Source organism: Brassica napus, chromosome C9, assembly GCF_020379485.1.
Source record: "Brassica napus cultivar Da-Ae chromosome C9, Da-Ae, whole genome shotgun sequence".
Lineage (NCBI taxonomy): Eukaryota > Viridiplantae > Streptophyta > Magnoliopsida > Brassicales > Brassicaceae > Brassica > Brassica napus.
In genome coordinates, this window is record NC_063452.1 from 42,610,013 (window position 1) to 42,634,091 (window position 24,079).

Here is a 24,079-nt window from a genome sequence, read left to right on the forward strand (position 1 = left end):
ACAAAAGAATAGTACACACACATCCCTTATATACTAGAGCGTCACCTTACCAATAAAATTATGACACATGGAATATATTTAAAATTTTAAATTAATGCAGAAAAGGAAAAACGTAAATGCTTAAAAAGAAAAACGGTTTTTTTTATTAACTGATTTCTATTTATTTATTTTCTATGTAAAATAAAAATGCAACTATTTCTCACACTACTACACCCATGATCCCACTATCTTTGAAAATGTGTATTTTTCTCTAGATAAAATTTACTTATGATGTTCCATATCTAAATTCATTTCTTCTTGCAATAAGAAATTGTAAAATTTAAAAATCTCTGAACAGCTCTGCTTATTCTCTTTCAAATTCTAACTAGATAAATTTTTAAACTTCTATCGAATGTATCCACATCACCAAATCTACAATTCTAGAACCATACAGAAATAGTTATGGGCAAAAGATGGCACAACAATAGTCTTCCAAGGATCAATGAAATGCGAAAGAAGAATACAAATATGCTGTGGATTATATTGATAGGGGGTAATTCAAAATTGGAAGATGAAGGTTAAAGTCCAGGTTAGTGAAACTAAAAATGACTATAATCTCCATGTTCAGAAAACTTTTTTTTTCATGAACATAGTTCTCCTCCAACCTCTTTATAACATTTTCTTCTTCTTTTTTTTTCTATTCAAGATTCATAGCATAATAATAAAAAAGTTTCACAGCATATTTGTTCACGAGATAACAAATGGAGTTTAAGAAACTCGGGTAGTAGAAAATATGAGAAGATTCCGGTCTGCTTTCTAAATCTATAAAATTATGACATATTAATTATATTTTGTGTAAGAGATGATTTCCTTTTACCTAATTTTTCATATGCAATGATTTTGTTGTGGTTTAGGAAGAGATTAATATGTAACGTTCATGTGTCCGTCCATAAGGGAGATATTAACAACACGCTTTTAATTTTGTTTTAAAATTTACCAATAAATATAATCTTCGAAATAACGTTTATTTTCATTGTAAATTATATAAACTTTAAAATAATATCTTTCCATGGTAAATCATGAAACAATGCATGTGCTCGTGCATAGCACGGGAGAAAACTAGTATTTATATATATGAGAAAAGAATGCCTATGATCGTGGAGGAAGAAGAAGAGGTTTAAGTCCCGTCGGCTATATTACGGTGCGTTCTTCTAGTTCTTAAGTTTTAGTAGTCTTCAGAAAATCTTACCTTGATTTTATTTGTTAAGGATTTTTTTCAGCTCTCTCTCTCTCTCCAATTATGATTTTGAAATCAGTTGCCTTATCATTTACTTAATTCTTCTTGATCGATATATCATGATTTCTTTTGGTTCAGTTAAAAACTTTGCTTAGATTGTTTTAAAGACATATTGTTCTTAATTCATCCAAAACCAATAGTTCTTTCCATAAACTTCAAGTCTAACTTTTGCTGATGCAGATTATATAGTCGTGTTTTAATTTGAAGAGAAATAAATGGTGGGTAGAAAGAAGAAACCCAAAACTTGTGAAAACTGGTCGCATGAAGATAGGATTATGATTTGATATCTCACATCCTTACTCATCTTTCTACATGTGATGTTATCCAAAAATGGATAAGTCTTTGGGAACGTGTACAACAAGCTGCACACCTTTGGATGTCTGTGCTATCCTTGTATACGGCCCTACTGCAACAAGAAATTCACTCCTCGCTCAACTCCATGTGTATTCTTAGGTTACTCCTTAACTCAAAGTGCCTTTATCTGTCTTGATGTTCCTAACTCTCGAGTATTTATATCTCGTGCTATATATATCTCGTCATGTTGTCTTTCATGAGTCCATCTTTCCATTCTCATCTCTCTCAAAAATCTCTCCTGTTGCTGTTGCTGATGATTTTAATATCTCCGACTCTTCAAATTTAGCTTCTCATGTTCTTATATTCAGTCAGTCATTTGCAGCACCTCTGATTTTGGAATCAGTTGTCTTATCATTTACTTAATTCTTCTTGATCGTTGTATTAGGATTTCTTTTGGTTCAGTTTAAAACTTTTCTTAGATTTTTTTTAAAGACATATTGTTCTTAATTCATCCAAAACCAATACTCCTTTCCATAAACTTCGAGTCTTACTTTTGCTGATGCAGATTATATAGTCGTGTTTTAATTTGAAGAGAAACAAATGGTGGGTAGAAAGAAGAAACCCAAAACTTGTGAAAACAGGTCGTATGAAGATAGGATGATGATTTATAATCTCACATCCTTACTTATCTTTCTACATGTGATGTTATCCAAAAGATGGATAAGTCTTTGGGAACGTGTTCCTGATTTAAACTACAACAAGCTGCACACTTTTGGATGCCTGTGCTATCTTTGTATACGGCCCTCCGGCTACAAGAAATTCACTCCTCGCTCAACTCCACGTGTATTCTTAGGTTACTCCTTAACTCAAAGTGCTATTATCTGTCTTGATGTTCCAAACTCTCGAGTATTTATATCTCGTCATGTTGTCTTTCATGAGTCCATCTTTCCATTCTCATATCTCTCAAAAATCTCTCATGTTGCTAATGATTTTAATATCTCTGACTCTTCAAATTTAGCTTCTCGTGTTCCTATATTCAGTCAGTCATTTGCAGCACCTTTGGAGCCTACGGTGGCAGAGTTACCTCTGGTCTCATACACTTCACCAACAACTACATCAGCAACAACCACATCTCCTGAGATAACAACAACAACATCAGACATCAACACTTCAACATCCTCATCTGAGCTTCAACTATCAACAAACTCAGTCAAGCAACAAACATTCCATGACAACTCGGTCCAAGAACAACATCACCAAACCAAATCGCAAGTATGGCTTGGCGGCTATCGTAGCAGAACTTGAACCAGTCAACCTACCTCAAGTACTCAATAACAAAGGATGGCGTTTGTCAATGAGTGATGAATAATAGTTTGAGGCTTTACTTCTTTATGTTTTGTTCTTTATGTGTGTTTTCCTAATTCTTAACATGCAATTTATGGCTCATTGTGTTATGACATTGAGTCTCAAATACCCGATGTAGCATACCAATGGTGTTTTCAGTCTGTATTTTGTTATAAACCCTATTGTACTGTAGGAAAACAACTAAAATAGAAGCATTTTTATCTTTTATCAAAATTTGTTCCTCATATCCTACCATGTTTGCATTCTATCTTCCTTCTTCTTTCTCCTTTTTAGCTGGATTTTATCCTAAGCTTCTACATTAGTTAAATCTCCAGCAATTCAGATTCACCACATCCACTTTTTCTTGACGTTCTTAGCCACAAATGAGTTACATAGTCTCATTGGAGAATACAACCTACTTGGAGAATGGAACTCAAAACTAACTCGTAATATTCTATGAGGCTCCAATTTTGAATCTAACCTATTAAAACAGAAGTACAACTAGTACTTGATATCTTATATATTTACATGATTTTAGCCATTAATTCTTGTACATTTTGATCATATAGATTAAGAATTAGGCATCTTTAGAGTCCATATTGCATTCATTGTCCTTATTAGGTGTTGGAGTGTGCCATGGAGTGATTTGAGATGTTTGGGAGCATTGTGATCCAAAAAGGGGTGAAAGATGAGCATGGATGGAGGCCTTAGAGAAATCTTCTGTTGCTAAGATTTGTGGAAACACAGAAAATTGAGTTAGCTTTCTAGAGGAAGTGGTTTCAAGTCATTTGGAGATATAATGAAGGAGTTATGATCAATTTACTAGAGGCATATCCATCCTGGTCGACCATCGTAGAGTGACCTTCCAGAGCGACACCATAAGATAGCTCCCAACCCAGAGCGACCCACCTACGTCACTCGCCTTTTCATCACTTTGGAGGCAAAAAAAATAGGCCTGGAGCGACCTCTCAGAGCGACCACCTGAGGTCGCTCCCAAGCCAGAGCGACTTCCCGGAGCGACACCACGAAGTCTCTACGCGTCATTTACTGAGTCGAAACTTATGATTTTCCAGGGACTTTTTGGTCATTTGTCTTGACGTTTTACACTTTCTAAACCTAAGTTTAAATACCTTTTGTAAGCCAAGGAGGCGGATAATCTTTGATCTTTGAGAAAACCACCAAAAACCTCTTGAAAAAGTTCATCTTTTTGATTCATTTGATCATATGTTATCATGTTGATTTCTAATCTATTATCTGTATTTCTCTACATGATTAATCTGAAATCCAATATGGGTTTAAGAGGAATCATGAAGAGTAGTGAGTAATCCACTCTTGAATTCATGAGTTAAAGAGATTAAGGGTGATTAGGCTAAATCTAGGATGTTATAGTGTAGATCCTTCTTATTCCTTGCTAGTAGAGTATTCATAATGCATCTTCTGAGTTGGCCTCTCAAAAGTTGATCTCTAGGCATTTCCCACCCACAAGGTGTTTGATGAAATGTCTGAGACAACTCTCCTAAGCTTTTAACATACTTTACCAAAGACATTTGTTGTTAAAGGTGTTAAGATAGCCAATAGACTTGTTAGTAATGATTGCTTTCATATTATTCAACCAGAGACATATGATGTTTAAAATATGTTAGTAAATGAACATTCATCTAGACATAGAGTTTGTTTAAGATTGTGTCTAAGCTTAAGGTTGATATTTTGATTGATCATATGCCATTCTTAGTTCGAAACTTGATCACCCAAGGTCTAATTCCTATACCCATGAGTTCTCTTTTATCATAACCAAAGAAAGTCACTTCGTTTATTGTTTTATTGTTCTATTATTGCATTCTATTATTAGTAGTAGTTTAAAACCATCCAAATTATCGATTGCACTTAGATTAAGTACGTACTTGCATTCTCGGTGCTTTGAAATCCCTTAGAATTGGTTCGACAATCTTTTATACTACATCATTTGTCTTAGGAGCATTGAAAACTCCTACCATCAAATTGGCGCCGTTGCCAAATTCTGAGTAGATTTCAACATTGAGATTTAGTCACTTGCTTGAGACTAAGTCATTTTTATTTTCTTTTGTTACTGATTCTCCTTCTTCACCTCCCTTTAACTTTCAGGTGTATGAACTTGAGGAGCAGGGGTCCATCAAACCTAGTTCTAAGAGTTGCAGACATCAGAGCTTTAGAGAGAGAGTGTGCTAGAGCGAGAAGAGAAGAAGAGCAACAGGCTCACTTGCAGAGATTGGATATTGATATGGCAGATCAACCGCAAGGGCTAGAACACCCACAGCGACCAGCTCGACCCATTGGCACTTATGACCGCCCCAACATTCATGGTCATAGACTGGGATTCCGAGCATCGGCCGTGGCAGCTAACAACTTTGAGATCAAATCAGGACTCCTCAACGTGATCGAAAATAACAAGTATCATGGCTTGGCTTTAGAGAACCCATTTGATCACTTGGACATGTTCGACAGCTACTGTGGGTTGTCAAAAATCAATGGTGTGTCAGAGGACGCCTTAAAGCTCAAGTTATTCCCTTTCTCTTTGGGGGATAAGACACGTCAGTGGGAGAAGTCTCTACCCAGCGACTCTATCACCACCTGGGATGACTGCAAGAAAGCATTTTTGGAGAAGTTCTTCTCTACTTCAAGAACTGCTAAGCTGAGAAATGAGATTTCCAGCTTTCAACAGAAGAACTTGGAAGGATTCAGTGAAGTCTGGGAGAGATTCAAAGGCTACCAAGCTCAATGCCCACACCATGGTTTCTCTAAGGAAAGCTTGCTGAGCACATTCTACAGGGGTGCTCTTCCTAAGTACAGAGCCAGATTAGATACAGCTAGCAATGAGTTCTTCTTGGGAAGAACTGAGGAAGATGCAGAGGAGCTGGTTGACAACATGGTAAAGAGTGACGCAGTCTACAGTGGAGACCACGACAGAGGCAGTAGAACAGATGACAAGCAAACGAGGAAGGAGTTAAAGGCTCTAAAGGATAGGATAGACATACTCATTGCTGATAAATCTACCCAAGAGCAGCTGAACTTTGTTGGTAACCCAAACCAAGAGACACCACCTGTTGTCAATGAGGTTGAGGGTTTGGAAGGTCAAGAAGAGCTGTGTTTCATCAACAACAATGGCAGTTGGTACAAGAAAGAGCCCAACTTTCAGTACAACAACTACCAACATAAATCCTATCCTAACAACCAACAGAGTCGTTATCAGCCTAGGAACAACCAGCAAGGCAACTATCAGCCTCAGCAAAACCCTCCTCCTGGTTTCTCCAACAAAGGGAACCAGTCTTCTCAACAACAAGCTAATCCTTCTACCTCTACTCCTCAGGAAAGCAGCACTGGTGTTCTACTGAAACAGATCTTGGAGTCTCCGACTAGAAGTGAGAAGCAGGTTGGATATGAGTTGAAGAACTTTCACTCCAAGATTGATGAAAGTTACAATGAGCTCAACAACAAGTTCAGGGATTTGGAAAACCAGTTTGCTTCCATGACCACTCACCAGAATCGCCAGCAAGGGTCTCTACCTGGAAAATCTAAACAAAATCCCAAGGAGTATTGCAATGTTGTCCTCTCTACTACTTCTTCAGGGATTGAATTGAGTACCCACAAGAAAGAGGTAGATGAAATTAAAAGATTGGTGTTTGGAACTGAGATTGAACAGGTTGAGCATCTGATTGTAGCAACAGCTGAGGCAAAGATTGTGAAGGAAGCTGACAAAATGCTTGAAGCAAAGATTTTGAAGGGAGATGAACCCATGGCTGAGAAACCAGTTGCGAAGAGAGCTGACCAGAAACTGAAAGAGGTCAAGCCGGAGGACACCACTAAGGTTGAGCAGTCACCCTATGACAAACTCCCATTTCCACAAAGGGTCCTCACCAAAGCTCAGAAGAAGGTGATTTCCAAGTTCAGAAAAAACCTAAGTGATATTGGACTTAAGCTTCCAGCGATTTCGGGTATGCGTGAGGCTCATGTCCAAATGATGCTCATCAAGGACATTGTAGACCACCAAGCAGAAGTAGCAGAGCTTCTCAACATCTCAACTTTGAAACTTGATCCACCAGTCACACCAAAGTCTCTCCCTAAACTAGAATCCCAAGGGAAGTTCACCTTGTCTTGCTCCCTTGGTAAGCTCACCTTTGATGATGCTCTTGTTGATTCTGGTGCAAGTGTGAATGTGATCTCAATGGAGATGGTGAAGAGTCTTGAGATTGAACACATGGAGCTAGATACTTCCTCTCTCACGTTTGGGGATTCCTCTTCTACTACCCCTATTGGTCTCATCAAGGACTTTTCTTTGAAGATTGGATCTTACACCATCCCTATAGAGCTCACTGTCTTGAAGATGGCAACTGGAAAGAGAGTTCCATTGATCCTGGGCACACAATTCCTTACTACTGTGGGTGCTTGCATCGATTTTGCCAACAAGAAGGTCACACTCCTCAATGTAAACAAAGCTGTCTCTTACCCAATACAGTCTCCACTGGATGTTGAGTATTGTGGAACCATCACTTGTGGAGACCCCTACATTGAGAAGATCAAGGATGCAGTGGTTGTTAGTAAGAAAGAAAGTCTTGATGGAGAGTCCTCTAAAGAGATATGTGATGAGCACTTGAAAAGTGCTAAAAAGGAGGAGGTGAGTCGAGCCACAAAGACTTCTCATGACAAGAAGGCCACAAGGACTCATCAACTCCAAGATGATCCAACCAAGCTTCAAGAGCCTCTCTCTCATTTGAGCTGGCACTTAGGATGGTTGTTGGGTTTGTGAGCTTGATTTTGATCTTGGGATTGGGATATGAGAGGAAAGTGGAAGAAATGAACCAAAAGAGTGAGAAAAAGAAAGAAAACCACTTGGGATATGAAAAAAAAAAAACTCTAAAGTTTATAAGTAGAATCGCCTTTAGAATCAAAAGAAAAGAAACATGAAAAGAGCGTGGAAAAGAAAAGAAAAAGAAGAGCTTAGTGAATAAGAAAATAAAGAATTCCTAGTTGGTTAAGATAAGTGAAAGAAAAGTGTTCATTGGGTGAGAGATGAGAGTGTGGTCTTTGGGGTGTTTGGGATGAAAAATGGTTGAGATTACCACCAAGAAAAGAGATAGAGTTTAAAGGTATTTAGGAAAGGGGTAGAATGATGAGAACAAATCATTGTATGCATGAATTGCTCCTTTTCTTAGATAAATTTTGCATAATGTTCTTGCTCCTATTTTTGAGTGTGAGTCACCACAAAATATGCATTTGAAAACCCTTTGCTTCACATTAGACCAATTTCACTCACCAAGCCAAATGATTGAGATCATGTGCCCATTTGTAAGAATTCACCTTGTGTGTGTGCGTGTGAATAAATGTGAGAGTTGGGTGAAGGTATTTGTTGCTTGATGAGCATTGCGACCTGTGTAAAGACATAAGAGTATTGATAGGCCTAGAGAAGCTAGAGTTTAACAAGAAGTGTTTGGCTATGAGCTTCCAGCTTCAAACCTCTCATCCCTATGAGTTCTTGAAAGTTCATTTGAAGACAAGTAAAGAACAAGTTTGAAGGAGTATACTTAAACCTGACTTTTTCTTAATATTTACCATGGAATGCCACTGAGCTTATACATTGTGTTTTATAACTTAACTAACTCGCCTAGTAAATCTACGTGTACTTAAACTTAAATAACAAAAAACCTTTTATCATGTGGATTATTAAATAATAAATGCATCGGTTTAATTTGGTATGCAGAAATCAAAACAAACATGTTTGGGTAAAAAATATTCATTGGTTAAATTTTGGTCTACAGAATTAAAACCAAATTATACATAGTTCGGTTCGCTACATAAAAAACAAATTGTGTAAATACTTAACCATGGAATTTCAGTCCAATATATATCATTATTAAGAAATTATGTAATTATCAAGGAACTGTTTCTCATCTAAGTAGTGTTTACATTTATAGTTTTGTGTACTCGGTTTTTGTTATGAACCGAGTATGGTTAATATCATGGTATATATTATGACTCATATAGCATGTATAAAATTGAAAATATATTGAAAATAATAACTTCGGGTATTATTATCCCCTATATATTATTTGTGAAACATTACAACTTCTTTTTGTAACCACATGTCATCACTAGAATGATTCTTAGAATTATTAGAGAAATAGGTTGGTCCATCTAATTATATAATAAGCTTTTTATTAAACTAACCATAAATTCATTATTAATGTCATTTATTATTTCCTTAAATAAAGATTACGGAATTGCCTAATGTGGGTAAAATATATATGACAATTAATGATTTTGAATAATAAAGATCTGATAAAAAAAATGTATCTTCTATCAAATTTGTTTAATTTAAAATTATTAAAATATTTTTTTTAAAAAACACAATAACCATATTATAAAAATTTAGATTTTTCTGTATATTTTATATTTTAAATTTAAAAAAATGACTATAAATTACTAAAATTGTTAAAAGTGTCACATTCAAATTTTGCGATCCAGGTTTAAAATTTTTGTTATGACAAAGTAAAAATGATTATAAAATCATATAGGTAAAATTCTAATTTAATTAATCATTAAGATTTATAATATATATGTATATATATCATTCTAAATTAAACTATACACCGTAATAATAAATAAATATTTTAGTTTCAAAATTTACTTTGAATAATTTTTTTTTGATAAAAGTTTTGAACTAACATTGATAAATTTTTTTAAATTATCAATTACTAAAATTATTAAATTACTAAAATTATTAATCTCACAATGAAAATTTTGTTATCAGTAATTTAAAATTTTTGCTATTAAAAATACACATGATAAACAAAATATATGAGTAGAAAGCATCATTTAAAAAAAATAGACATTAATATTAAAAATATACTATGTATGTTAATATCATTTAAATTTAATTACATATCCTATCAATTTTTTTTTAAAAAAATGTTTGGATTAATAAAATTGATTTATACGTTCGCACCAATTTAATTATATATGTAATAGTTACTAACTTTTAATTATTCTATATATATTTATTATTTCATAATATGTAAGAACATATAATACATAAAATAATTTATATATATAATGTCTATCCCGCGCAAGGCGCGGATCTTAATCTAGTCATTAGATATTTCTCGTGCAAATGAAAACCAATTGAACTTCATCGATTCCAAACATTGATAACATTCCTAAAACAATTCTTATTTTACGCAATCATCTAAGAATACAACTAACACAATCCACATTCACACTTGCAAATAATGTTTGGCTTAGCTTAGAAATAAGAATATTCTGTTTATTATGTTGATTTAATCTAAAAGGAATGTACATTAATTAATTAAAATACATGTCTTCTATTATTCCTCAAAATAAAGTTTACAAAATATCCCAATATATAGATAGTTATATAACTATATCTAAAACACGAATTATTGAATGGGTTTACATATTTATTTAAGACCAACTATCCTTTGACCCGCACGCCCGCCCAAGTAGTGTATTTTTTTCACGTTCACTTTTTTTTTTGTTATATATTTTAGATGTTTCAACATAATATGAATTGCATATTATTATATTTACAAAACATATTTTACAATGTAAATGGTCATATTATTTTGTGTTTATAATTGGCGGTTATATCATATATTCCTCATAATCTATTAGTTATATTGAAATTTTTAATATATAGTATTAAATAATAATATGAAAAAAATTACTGATTTTCAGTGACAAAATCTATATTACTTTAGTGAATTAATTATTTTTACAGAACTTAAGAAAAAGTTTTTTATTAATAATATGTAATATAAATTCTTAAACGATTTTCTAAACGCAAGAAGAAATCACCAAAAAAAAAAATTAAGATTACAATTATAATTTGGGCTTATGTTGATATCTTGTTTGACAATATGATTCGTATATAAAATATAAAGTCCTGACCATAAGATTACAATTAAACATTTAGAAATGATTCACATATAACTGAAATCAATCAAATCATAGTATTTTATAAATATGAAACTAATCAAGTTACTCAAAGTTATCTGTATGTGTTCTTAGTTGGATATGATTGTCTTCGACTATTCTTATTTTTTAAAATGTTGTTGATCTTTTTATACAATCCTCGTATAGTAATATTATCCTTTTTAAAAATTTTACATGATATTGGACGTTGTGAGAACTAAGTTCCAGTAATCGAACTGTAAAAGAATACAACAACCTTCACAAATAACAAACTTATAAAACGGTTAGTAATTACTTATCTACCATAACAATTTTGTAAGATGAAAGTAAAGTAGGATCATCTAGAATAAGTTATAAGATTGAAAGAACCATGATTTAAGTTTAGATGTTTGGTTTTTACTTGCATGAGTGATGCATAACTTGAACTCGTCAGTTTGATTTAAAAGTTATGAGTTTTGAGAGAGGAGTAAAAGTCATCGTCTTAGACATTTTAGGATGTTCTGCATCCAATGATATTGTTTATGTTAGTCTTAATATCAATCATAATATATATCATGATACTAACCATGATATAAAACCGAGAAACCAATACATACAGGCTTTCTTAATCAAGATATATAATTGATGGGAATTATGTGGTATTGTATTTACACAATATATATTAATCGGGGATTAGTTAAGCATATTATGTATCTACTGATATAAATATTAGTGTTGCGTAGGAACTACAAAGTTTTGTGATGTCTCAGTTGGTAAATGTCCTATCTGTCTTTCTGTGAGAACGCAGGTTCAATACCCATTAGTTTTTTTTGTTTTTTTTTATTTTTTTCCTTTTAAAGAAGGGCAAAATTGTATTTTTCAATTATCTTCTTCCTAACCTAAAATCTGCAAAAACGACGCCTCCATTTCTTCAAAGTTTTTTTCACCCATTTACACACAACTTTATCCTTTTATTACTTACGCTTATCAAAGTTATACAGTTCCTATTAAAATACACAGGTTGTTAACACAAAACGAAACAAAAATGAATTTTTTTTGAAAAATTCAATTTTATCAACGATTAGGGCCATTTCGGGTGGTTGGCCGCCAACGTAGAACATGGATGTAACTATCAACATCAAATTTACTTAGATGGTTTAGTAATGTATGGTTTAGAAATGGTTCGGTCATAATATGGTTCAGTTATTTCACAAACGGCGGTGTTTTAACCCAGTGGCATGAATTGGTAATTATTTAGCAAAAATCAGGTTTAAGTACAAAATGTATTTCAGTTTTAATAGTTTATATTTTCATATGTTTTTAGATCAAATATCATTCTCAAATTATTGTAACCTAATTTATTAGTGTACATGATTGTTAGTGTACATGATTTTTAAATATTAATCAAAATAAATTTTCTACATAATTAATTACTTGTGTGTTTGCTAATAATCTAAAATTTAATTATACATCCAAGTACCAAATTTATTAACATATAAATTACTCATACAAATAATATTCAAAAATGTAACATATTCTCTAATTTAAAACTCTAGCTCAAAATTAATAAAATAAGTATAATTATAAGAAAATGTGATACAAATGACAATTTGAAAAAAAAAATTAAATTATCGCATTCACACCATATTTTTGGGAAACATAATAATATATAATTAGTTATATGGTAAATGTTAAAATATATATCATTAATTGTAAAAACAAAAACAAACACCCGTTCGGACGAGCGGATCAAACTCTAGTTGTGTTATTTAAACTGAAAACAGATTATAAACTGCCATTTTTGTCTATTGAATTTTATAAATATATAAGATTATGTAAAAGAAAAGTTTGTAAAGCAAGGAGGATGATTGTGGGCAGTGGGAAACAGTTATTTTTGGTATTATCTTATTTTAATAATTCTTTTTTTATTTTTTAAAAACGATTATATTGCAAAATTTGATTGGCAAGTTGAGTTGTGATTTAGTATATAGAAGATATTAGTGACACTTATGATAATGTATTTATTATAAATTAGTGACAAATTTATAGACATAATAAAAGCGACAAATTACAATAGTTTAAGACAATTTGGTTAGTCAGTAATTGTAACAGTTTCTCACTTTCTCTACAATTACTATTTATGACTAAATGGTTACTAAATATTTGTCACAAAAGCTGTGACGTTTTTACTACAGAATTTTTTTTTGTGACGACCGTGTTTCAACTTTGAACATTTGGTCACTAATTCGTCACAAGGTCGTTATTGTTACGAAATTTTTTTCATTACCACAAAATATTTTGTCACAATATACTTATTTTCTTGTAGTGATTTTCTTGTTGTATATGTATAAAAGCACTATTGTTTGGATTGAAAAACACCATCGTCCCAAATAAGTATGTGAGTAGAAGTCTAGAAATGACATCTGTTACGTGAACTTTATATTCAGGGATCTTTCTAACAATTTGAAATGGCATTTTACCAAAAAATTTTGAAATGGCATCTATATACCCCGAGGAGAAATAAGTATTTAACTTTTGTTATGCGGGACTCATGAGGAACTTTCAAGTAACTATTTAATTGATGGGTCTCAAACTTTCAATCCATAGATATAGAATGGGACGATAGTTTGAAAAACATATAGTATTATATTATAGTTTTTATGAAAAAAATAGTTCGTCAACCCTACCAACTATAGCTTAAATATATGTAATTTTTTTTATCATAAGTATCTCACCTATTTTTTTATGTTTGGTTCCTGGATATTTGACAATACTCTTTTTTTTTAAGACTACCTCGATTTGGTTGATTGTGTCAGTTATACGTTACCCGCCCTCTTTCCTTTCGAATAGTTTGTCAATTTTTCTTGAGAATTGCCAAAATCTGAAATCCCTAAATTTAGTTTATGTAAATCCTAATTATGATTTTCTCATATACACGAAGGGTTTATTGCTCATAATTTCATAATTTTTGTTTCATTCTCTTTTATTTAAAAATAGGAAGATGAATATCAAATTCTCAAATATTCGGAAAGGATGAATCAAATCAGTTTCTATGTGTCTGAGTGATTGTTATCCTCTTTCAAAGCTTTTGATCTTAAACCTAGCCTCTTTGGATATGCTTCAGAGCTGGAGCTAGTAAGGTACCTTTTAATGAGTTTGACTCTCTTTGGGAAACTCGATTATATGAAGTTCATTATTTTTTCGTTTCATTTTAATTGTCGTTATAAAATAAAATTTTTGTTTTAAAATACATATTGTTTTAGAATTTCAATAGAAAATTTATTAACTTTATATGGTATATGAATTTATCATCCAAACTATTTTTTATTAGTTCAAATGCGATTAGATGAATAGATAATGTGTTTTTATTTAGAAAATATATAAAAACAAATGTTTTTTATATGTGTACAAAATTAAACGACAATTAATATGAAACGCAAGAAATATGTCAAATTCTAGAAGTAGGCAATTTCATTTTTTACTTTAATGAAATTACGATGCCAGTCAATGTAAATTTGCTTTCTGTGGCAATTTTATTTATATATTTAATTTAATGTCTTTTAAATATCCCATTTTCTCTTCATATTAAAAGTATTTAACTCAAGTCAATGTAAATTTTCTTTCTACGGCAATGTTATTTGTATATTTAGAATTTTTTAAAAGGTCAAACTTTCTTTCTTTTTTCTTATATTAACTATACTTAACTCATAAGTAATGTTGTTTGATATAGTGGATGTCCGTACCTACGGACATGTGTTGCAATGTAATCCACAAATGAAATGAGTTAATCCCGATACAGTCATCTATAAAACACAGTCATATGAAAAAAGAATTGAACACACACACACATATATATATATCAGACAAATATGAAAAAATCATGCTCATGATCGTGGAGGAAGAAGAAGAGGTTTAAGTCCCGTCCATATTATGGTTTGTTCTTACGGTTCTTTTTCTCTTCTTAAGCTTTAGTATAGTCTTCAGAAAACCTAGCCGGATCTTATTTGTTGCGGATTTTTTCAGATTTGTTTCCCTCTCTTTCTTGTTCTCTAATTATGATTTTGGAATCATTTATCTTACCGTGTCCTTAATTCTTCTTGATCGCTGTATCAGGATTTCTTTTGGCTCAGTTAAAAACTTTGCTTATATTGCTTGGAAGACATGTTCCTATTTCCTCCAAAACCACATAGTCCTTTCTATAAACTTCAAGTCTTACATTTTCTGATGCAGATTCTATAGTTGTGTTTTAATTTGAAGAGAAACAAATGGTGGGTAGAAAGAAGAAACCCAAGACTTGTGACAACGGGTCGCATGAAGATAGGATAAGCCATTACCTGATGATTTGATATCTCACATCCTTACTCATCTTACTACATTGGATGTTATAAGAACATGTTCTTGATATGGACTTAGACTGTCACTCATTCTCCAGTTTCGATGCCTTTGTAAGTTGTACCAACATGTTCTTCGATAAACACAAGGCATCATGGATAAGCAAACTCAGGTTAAGTATTCGCACGCCTGTTGGTGTTGATGATACTACTTATCTCACCCCTTGGATAGATTCTGCTATCACTCATAATATTCAACATCTCGATGTTCATTTTTCATGCTTATACAAGGTCCCAGTTCAGATACCTCTGAACTTGTATACATGTGCAACACTGGTACACTTACGTCTCTTTGGGGCATAGGGTAATGATCCGGGGGTTGTTTCCTTACCTTGTCTGAAGATCATGCAGTTAGAATATGTTAAATATCCCAATGAAGCCACTTTTGTGAAACTTATCTCTGGCTCTCCAGTTTTGGAATATTTAACCGTCATAAGAGCTCCGACGAATAACTCAAATGTTTTGATAGTGTGCTCACAGACACTGAAGAGAATCTATATAAATCAGTTTATACGATTTGATGAACAAAATGGAGTTGTTATTGATGCTCCTCTTCTCGAGATTTTGATGATTAAGTGTTACCTAACAAATAACTTGAAAATTATCAATCTAGGTTTAACTCCCAAGATAGATATTGATATTCCCTTTATTACGATTGATGTTTTCGATGCAAATGATTCATCCAAGAGAAGCGTGGTTCACAATTTCTTCGCCAGTATTTCAAGGGCCAGGTGTCTAGCCATTAGTCATGCTACTGTTAAGGTATATATATACATTTGCAAATATCCGAGTATATAAAATTCTCTCCATAAGTTTTTTTTGTTTCATTAACTAATGCTGTCTCTTACTTTTGCTATCAGGTCATTGAGAAATTAGAACCTCAGCTCCAATTTAGTTACCTATCCCAGTTGAGCGCTAGCTTTTCTATGTTCGATCTGAAAATGTTGCCAAGAATTCTTAGGAGCTGCCCAAAGCTAAAATCTCTCATCTTGGTGATGAATAGCTCTAACCTCTTTTATAATATTGTTTGTGAAGATTGTCTATATGCATCTACTTAACTTGTTTTCCTTTGCTTTTTCTTACTCTCACAGGAATTGGTTGATGATCGTCATAGGAAGAATGGAGAGCCGACGGTGATGTTTTCATCCGTGCCTCCTTGTTTGATATCATCGCTTAAGTTTGTTGAGTTGAAAAGTCCGATCTTGGGATATGAAGGAGAAATAGAGCTAGTAAGATACTTTCTGAAGAATTCAAGAGTCCTGGAGAAATTGAATCTAAGGTTTAAGAACCACAATAGGAAAAAATCAAAGCATGTCATCCTCCAGGAACTCCTTGCAATACCAAGATTCTTGGGAAATTGGGTCATATGACCATAAAAAAAAGCCTAATTCACATATTAGCCGTTTTACCTATTAGACTTATACACGCTGTTATATATATATATTAATACTGTAATACCCCTTCTATCAACCGGCGAAACCTGCTCAAAAAAATTAAAAATATTACTTATTAATCACACAAAAATAAATTGTGGCCTACTCGACTTCACATCTTTCTCTCCACAGCGTCGCCTCCACCTGCTTTTGTCATCTCCTTCTTACTCCCATTCCAATTGTGTACTTTCTCCACTTGTGCCATCATCCGACATCGGACGGCATTAAAGTTGTAGCAGCGGTTAGTAACAGACCCTTCCTCTCCAACTTCACCAAGTTGATTCTTCTCTGATCTCCTTCGTATAGGCGATTACGGTGAGTTCTGTTGTATTATTGTAAGTTCTCTATTTTTTGCCATAGATTCTATTATTTCTATGTTAGCTCTCCTATTTGGAATAGATTCGAACCTACTGTATTCTAAGTTGATAAATCTAACTTATTGTTTCTGTTACATGCCCGATCTGGTAAGCTGAGGTAAACAAATTGATTTAGGGTTGAAATTTTCTCACTTCAAAGGGGGGGGGATCGTGATTTTGGAATGAAAAGTCCCTTTTGCGATAAAACAAGTTTAGTTTTGTGTGAAATAGAATAACTTATGGAATCTGTGCTATTTGAAATGGAAAATTTTAGTTTTAGAGACTAGTTATGTGTCATTCCATTCCTCTGCTATTTCTGAAGAATCATATCAGAACTAATATACTATTCACTTTCCATTCCATCAGACCATCTATTCCACTCCATATCTATAAATTATATATTATATCAGATGGTTCAATTCTAATTGCACATGTTACTTCTTTACTCGCATAGGCTATTTGGAATAGACACAACTAAACATTTAACTTAAGCATAAAGTAATGCATATACTAGTAGCCTATCTCATATGCTGTAATTTCCTTCCAACTTGTAAACTAATGTGTGTCTTCATTTTCATTTTGTATTTCAGGTTTGTCATGGATGAATTGGAAGGGTAATAATACTTCTATACTATTTTATGAAATGGAACATATTGTTTTTCTTTCAAATTTGGCTCTTCTCTTATTTGCCATGTTTATTAATATATAATGTACCATATAGTAAGTTATATTTCATTCGATGCTTGAAAGAGATGGTTCAATCTTGTTTGTTGTTGTTTCATGTTCTATCGATATGAGTTTTGTATTGGTGTTTATATGTGGTTTATATTAGTCTGTATATGATTTTGTAAAGAGAAATAATATATTGAACGTAAATGGAATAAAATTTATTATTATATCAAATAAAACAGAATACAATGTGACATTGAATAGGAATGATACATATATGATGTTATCTCTTCCACCTCTTTTCTCTAATGCCGTTAATCTTCGTTTCTTTTGCCAAAAGAATCTGAATTTGGTGTAAGCATTACCTCTATCCCTACAATCATAGACACTTCAAAATTTGAACAATATATATATGTACTGTGCTATATCATTTGTCACATTTTCTATTCTATAGGCTCATGTAGAATGTAAACGCATGTTACTTGGGGGTTTAGTTTATGAAAGATTGGGGTTGACATTGGATTAGGGTTTATATTTCTATATAGGGTTAGTAATTAGTGGCTAGGGTTTAGTTTATGGAATATTGGAGTTGACATTGGATTATGGTTTATATTTTTATGTAGGGTTTAGTTACAGTTGATAGAGTTTAGTTTATGTACGATTGAAGTTGGCATTGAGGCAAACATTACCACCTTCCATGAAGGCATGACCATATCAGCATTTGAAAAATATGTTAAGATGATCTTTAGATTGCAACTACATTTTTACCATTTCTATTCTATATGCCTCATATAGAATGGTAATGAATCTTACTGGCCTTTTAAAATTTATGTTTAGTTTATGAAATATTGGGGTTAACATTGGTTAAGGTTTAAATTTTGATATTTGAGTTTAGGGTTCATATTTTGGTTAAGTTTAGTGATTAGAGTTTAGGGTTTATGATTTAGGGGTTGAGGTGTGATTAGGATTGGGTTAGTATTTAGGGGTTTAGGATTTATATTTGGGTAAGAGTTGAGTGATTAGAGTTTAAGGTTTAGTATTTAGAAGGTGAAGGAGTATGATTGAAGTCAGTATTAACTTCTTCCATGCAATTATAGATATTTTATAATTTCACAAATATGTAATATGTTATTTTTTTGTTCAATTCTATTTGGATTTTGTGTTTATATTTGGAGTTATGGTTTATATTTGGGTTTATGGTTTAGATTTGAGTTTATGGTTTTTAATATTAGAGTTTAGAGTTTAGTATAGAGGTTGGGTGGGATTGGAATAAGTTTTAATATCTAAGGATTGTATTTGGGATATGTTTATATTTAAGGTTTGTAGATAAAGTTATAATTTTATACTATTTTATATAGAATAGAACTCGGTGGATATCTATGTGGTTAATAAAAGTATACGTGGATGACTCTTCTTTCTACCGGCCACATTATTCTTTTCCACCTTTTTAGCTGGTACCTGCAAAAATAAAGGATAAAACCAGGTAGTTTATTGTATAAATGTTAGATAATAGATTATGTCAAAATCAAAGCTAATTACTTAATTTACATTCAATATATGGCTAGTTCACAAATTAACCCAAACATGTGAGGTTATTTCAGGCTTTTTAGCCACAACTTTAATTTTGATACTTACGTTTTCGTATAAGCTTGGATTTGATACTTATGAAACAAAGTATGTTCTTCTATTTGTGTGTCGAACTGAAAGTTCATTTATGAGTTTGTTTTTCCCTTAATTCTGATTTGGTACGTTATGAATCCGTATATGCATTTTGTTTTTGTTTTTGTTGACATGTTGTTGGCAATAGTAACCTCATTTTAATATTTGTATCTAAGTCATGGAAAAATGTTCTAGTTTTTTTTTATATATATTTTAAATGTTATAGTCTTGCAGAAGCTTGTATTTGAGTATCTCCCTGGATCATGAATATGAATCAAAGAACAATACATGAAAAGCCTAAACGTACTAATGTACGAGTCTTGGCTGATCTCGAAACAGTTTTTAAAAAGCTTATACTGAAATATAAATAACAGCATACAACTATTTTGCACTGGATATAAATGAGTCTTTTTGTGTGTACAACTTTGACTTGCAAAAACAAAATGTTGAGAACAATTAATAAAGAATAGAAAATGTTTAAATAAAAATTAATAAACTATATTTATTTATAGACATGTCAAGTCGCAGATGCGCGAATATTGTTATTTTTATTACAAAATTTAAATTAATAGTAATATAACTAATTTTATTATTAAAAAATTAATATTTTATATAATATAACTAAAATATAGGTGAAAATTTAATTTTTAGTTAAAATAATTAAACCTTTATCACTATATTGTTTTCATAGTCTATTTTTTAAAATTTTCATATGTTCTACTATTCTTCTATTTTTATAACAACATTTTGTATTTCAAATAAAATACGGGATCCCAAAATATTATGCATATATTTAGATGCGAAAACTTATCTAGATATGTTTACAATAAATATATAATATATATATATACTTAAGATTATGTAAACCAATTATATATATTTTCAAATAAATGTATTTACAAGTTAAATATATAATATTCACCAAGTTATCATTAAGATAACGGTCACAAAATCTACGATGTAGGAGAATAATATCCTTTACATTTTCTTTAAATACTAAGTAATATATATTAAATTTGTAGTGAATTGGTATAACAAACTTTTTAAAGTAGATAAAGATATAACTCTACTTTAATAGAGTAGATTTACCCAAACTAATTATGGTTTTATGTTCTTGTTGGGCTTCAATCCAAATAAAAATACTCATTAGTGAGAAATGTAAACACACCATCTCTCTCTCTCTCTCTCTCTCTCTCTCTCTCTCTCTCTCTCTCTCTCTCTCTCTCTCTCTCTCTCTCTCTCTCTCTCTCTCTCTCTCTCTCAGGAAGTTGAACTCAAGGAGATTTTTGATTACTGTTGGTTGCAATTGGATGTTTGCTTATTTACCTTCACATGTATCTATGGTTTCTCTCTAAAACTTTTATTTTAAGTTTTGTTACGCAGACTAGTTTCTACTTCTGAAAATAAATGTTTGATAGAGGAAAAACAAAACAAGCTAGTTCCAAAGGGTTGAACCACAGTTTGAAGAAAGGTATGATTAGTGGATTACCTGATCCATTGATATGCCCCATACTTTCTCTTCTCTCCACAAAATAAGCTGTTATAAAAAAATCGTTTTATCTACCAGATGGAGGAGTCTGTTGCTTTGGATTCATCGATTTGAACTTTCACATTAGAACTTCCTATGAGTTTGCCTTACTGGAGGAGGGTGTTCTTTTCATGTGATGCCCCTAAGCTTTTATGTCTGTAAGAAACTGGTATTCTTAAAATTCTTTCAGCTAACCCTGATTGATATGTAGTCTGTTTCCTTACCTCGTTTGAAGACCATTCATCTACACAATAAAGTGTATCCCAACGAGACCACTTTTGAGAGACATATATCATTTTGCCCTGTCTAAGAAGACTTAATGATTGATGTAATAAGGAATTATCCAAAAGTGTATTGTGTGAATTCTCTGTCGCTGAAGAGGCTCCGTTTGATACAAAGATTTTCCCTCCAGTTTTATTCTGTTCCGAGAGTTGTGATTGATGCTCCTTGACTATGCTCTTTAAGAATCAATGATGGTTTGTCAAAAATCTTTATAGTAAAGAAGAATATGGAGTCTATTGCTAAGCTAGATATTTCTTTAGACTTTGGTTTAAAGGCTTTTGGTGAATCAAATGTTTCATCAATAATTCATATCCGCAGTTTCCTGCTCATTTTCTATGATGAAAAGTTTCTAACACAACAATATATATATCCCGCCTGGATGTTATAATTGGGCATCTATTTTACAACGGTTGCCAACTTTTCGTAAGCTCTGCCCGAATCTAAAATCTTTCGAACTAGTAATGATCATCAACCTTTTTCATACCTACGTAGATTCCATGCCTCTTTCTCATTGTGTTTTAATACTCCCATTCTCCTTAGAAATTGGGAAATGATGAGGAAAAGCATCCCCAGGAGAAAAATCAAATAAGTTTTTCATTTGTGCCCGAGTGTTTGCTTGTAGATATCAAGATGTAACTTCTGGAAAATGATATATTCATTAAAAAGAAAAAAACAATGACTAAATAGCCTTCTAAATGAAATAACAACTACTCCTAAGAAATAGCAAACGTGATCTAACCACTATGACCATATTCGACTGAATCAAAACAACAAACTTCCTAAAGAATAGGACCAAAGACTACTTAAAACCGAACATTCCCTCCCCTAACTAGACTAGTTTAGAATCGATCCATCACACACTCCTAGCTTCCTTCTGAATTCTTCAAATGCCTCCAACTTGAGTGGTTTGGTAAATATGTCAGCTACTTGATCGCGTGTGCCACAGAATTTTAGCTGCACTTCTCCTTTATTGACCAAATCCCTTAAGAAGTGAAAACGCGCATCAATATATATGCTTACTCTTACCATGCATCACCGGATTCTTTGATAACTTTATGGCTGAGCTGTTGTCGCAAAATATCTCTGGACTTGAACTTTCATCGTAGCCAATCCTCTTCAGTATCCTCTTCATCCATATCAGTTGACATGTACTTGCAGCATCAGCCACAAACAATGCTTCTGTTGTGCTCAAAGTGATGATGGCTTGCTTTCGTGACGACCAAGCTACTGCAGCATCGCTCAAGATGAATGCATACCCCGACGTGCTCTTTATGTCCTCTATGCACCCTGCATAATTTCTACTGTGAACCCAATAAGCTCTGAGTTTCCTTTCTTCTGATAGATGATTCAATATCAAGTTGTTCCTTGTAGGCATCTGAGAATTATATTGGCTGCGGAAAGGTGAATTTCAGTGGGTTTCGACATGTACTTGCTGATGAGACTAACAAAGTACATCACATCCGGCTTTGTCGCAGTCAGATAAATCAAGCTTGCAACCAGCTGCTTGTAGAGTGATTCGTCTACTTCACACCACCATAGTCTTTGTGAATTTTGAACCCATGAATGATTGGATTCAAAACCGAGTTACTTTCTTCCATTGCAAACCTCTTCAACACTTTATTCATATACTTTTTCTGGCTCACAAATATTCCTCCATCAACCTGTATTACTTCAAGACCCAGAAAATACCTGACATATCAAACTCTTTCATCATTGATTCCTTGAACTCTCTCATCATATTTTCATCCTTCCCATTGTATATCAAGTCATCGACGCATAAGCTAGTGATAAGAGATTTACCTTGCTCATTGGTTTTTGTAAATAAAGTTTGCTTACTCGCATTCTACTCAAACCCCATCTCTCGAAAGTAAGAGTCTATCCTGCTGAACCAGGCACTCGGTGCCTTGAGTCCGTAAAGGGCTTTATGAAGCTTGTAGACTTTACTTTCTACATTGTTATTTTCATTTCCCCTTGGTTGCTCAACAAACACCTCTTCTGTTAGCTACCCTTGCAGAAACGCTGACTTCACGTCCAATTGATAAACTGTCCAACCTCTTTGAGCTGATAGAGCTAAGATCATTCTGACTGTCTCCATTCGTGAAACATGAGCATACACCTCTTCAAAATCGATTCCATGATCTTGAGCATAGCCTTTTGCTACGAGTTTGGCCTTGTATTTCTCAACCTTTTCATGTTGATTCAGCTTGGTTTTGTAAACCCATTTAACTCATATGCTCTTAGCTCCTTGTGGCAGATCGGTTAGTGTCCATGTATCGTTTATCTCAGAATCCATAGCTCGTTTCCAGTTTTCACTTTGGACAGCCTCCTCGAAAGTTTACTGGATCTGTTCCAGCAAAGAACGCAAACTGAACCATCCATTCCACAAATAATGCAAACTGAGCCAGCTCATCTTCTTCATCTTCATATTGATTTCCAGTGACATAATCGCTTAATCTTATTGGTGGTTTTGTTTTTTGTCTCCCTGATCCTCTAGAACTTTCTGGAACATCAATTCGTGTAGCAGCCACTGGAGAAGTATGTGAAGAAGGACCAGTGTTTTGATTCTCCACGATCTCATTGTCTCCATCTTCTGGTTCATGGTCAATTACTTCTTCTGCATTCTCTTGAGCTGCATCGTCTTGTGATTCTTCATTCTCCCATTCCAAATCAATTTGAATCGATTCCTCAGACGCCGTATCTCAATCCCACTGCTTGTCCTCTTCAAAGATCGCATCTATGCTAACAGTAATCCTTTTGCCTATAGGATCAAATAGATTGTATCCCTTTGATTCTGCGCTTAACCCAAACAGAACACATCTACGACTCTTGTCTTCAAGCTTTGTTCTTTGTACATTAGGGATGTGAGCATGAGCATGAGCAATGCAGCCGAAGACTCTCAGGTGTGC

At 33.0% G+C, this 24,079-nt stretch overlaps 1 non-coding gene and 2 pseudogenes across 1 annotated transcript; 2 read left to right on the plus strand and 1 right to left on the minus strand.

Annotated features, from left to right (window-relative positions):
• Positions 1-5,579: 5,579 nt before the first annotated feature.
• LOC125593592 lies at positions 5,580-5,686 on the minus strand. Its single transcript, XR_007329494.1, has one exon. It is a non-coding gene; the product is annotated as a small nucleolar RNA R71 (small nucleolar RNA).
• An 8,429-nt stretch (positions 5,687-14,115) lies between these two features.
• LOC106417351 lies at positions 14,116-17,130 on the plus strand (annotated as a pseudogene).
• A 3,471-nt stretch (positions 17,131-20,601) lies between these two features.
• LOC125593014 lies at positions 20,602-23,861 on the plus strand (annotated as a pseudogene).
• Positions 23,862-24,079: the final 218 nt, after the last annotated feature.